The sequence below is a fragment of the Triticum aestivum genome, chromosome 4B, assembly GCF_018294505.1.
Source record: "Triticum aestivum cultivar Chinese Spring chromosome 4B, IWGSC CS RefSeq v2.1, whole genome shotgun sequence".
NCBI lineage: Eukaryota > Viridiplantae > Streptophyta > Magnoliopsida > Poales > Poaceae > Triticum > Triticum aestivum.
The window spans coordinates 296743936-296745204 of NC_057804.1; positions in this window are offsets into that span (position 1 = coordinate 296743936).

The window sequence follows — 1269 nt, forward strand, 5'->3', positions numbered from 1 at the left end:
CAAACTACATGTTATAGGAACTTAACATGGCAAACAAAGGCATGGCACGAATCTACTAAATGCATAGATCAAAAGTCCCTTACTGACCATGAGCCAAAAAGGATCAGAAAATATGATGGCACCCACGTAAACATAGCAAGTTATATTATAGATTCAAACATGGCAGAAACAGAATTATGAAGGCATGTAGATGAGCTTGTGCAACTCACTACAGAGAAATATATGGCATGGCAAGGTAACCAACAGTAAGAAGACATGTTTGTGAAGCTAAGCATGGCAATAGCAAGTTCATAGCATGCAAGGATCAACTACAACAACCTTGGCAAAATTGAATAACATGTAAACAATCTGCCAGGAAACATTTTGGAGCAAAAGTAGAGCACGAAAATGACATGCTAGACTACTCCATAATTGCAAACAAGGGCATTAATGGATAGACAACAAACATATGTTCAAAACATCCTTACTGAAGTATCTCAAAATATGCATGGATCTCTCTATAGCATCAAGTTTACATGGCATCAAAATAACAGCAGAACAGGGACTAAAACAGCAACATCACGATGCCTAGTTTGCATGCTTGTGCTAGTCACCACATTGATCACAAAAATACATGCTAAGCACCTCTGTAAAGAATACATAGTATAGTTCAAAACACATGTAGACATCAACCTCATAGGATGCACACATCAACCATGGCAAAAATGACAAATGAGCATGTTATAACAGTTTCAGCAGATTAACATCATGAAGCACTCTTGCAACGATGATTCAGGCATCACGATGACCTCAAATGAATATGATGCAATGGAACGAAATGAAGTACTCGTCGAGGCGAACAATTTGACATATTACACGCACAAAACGGAGCTACAGATGTAGAGATACGACATGATGAACAAGGCATGATTATGCAAAATATCTCGGGACTTAGGCAAAAACGGGGTCAACCTCTGTTTTCAGGTCTGGATCCGGGCTCGCCGGAGATGACGCCGGAGTTGAGGAAGAGATGGCCGGAGAGGTAGCGGGGCACCGGCTAGGTTGCTCCGGCGACGGGGGTCGACGGCGGGGCCTCTCCCCGACCGGATCCGGCCGTGAGGAGGCGCGGGGCGGCGAGGGGACAGCGCTGCGAGGCGGCGGGGCTCGCACTTCGGCGAACTCCCGCCGGAGCGGCGGCGAGGGCGGTCCGCTATAGGGAGGCGCGGTGCCCTAGGCGACGGGGCCGAGGCTGCTCGGGCCAGGGAGGCGAGGCGAGGCCGTGGCACGCGG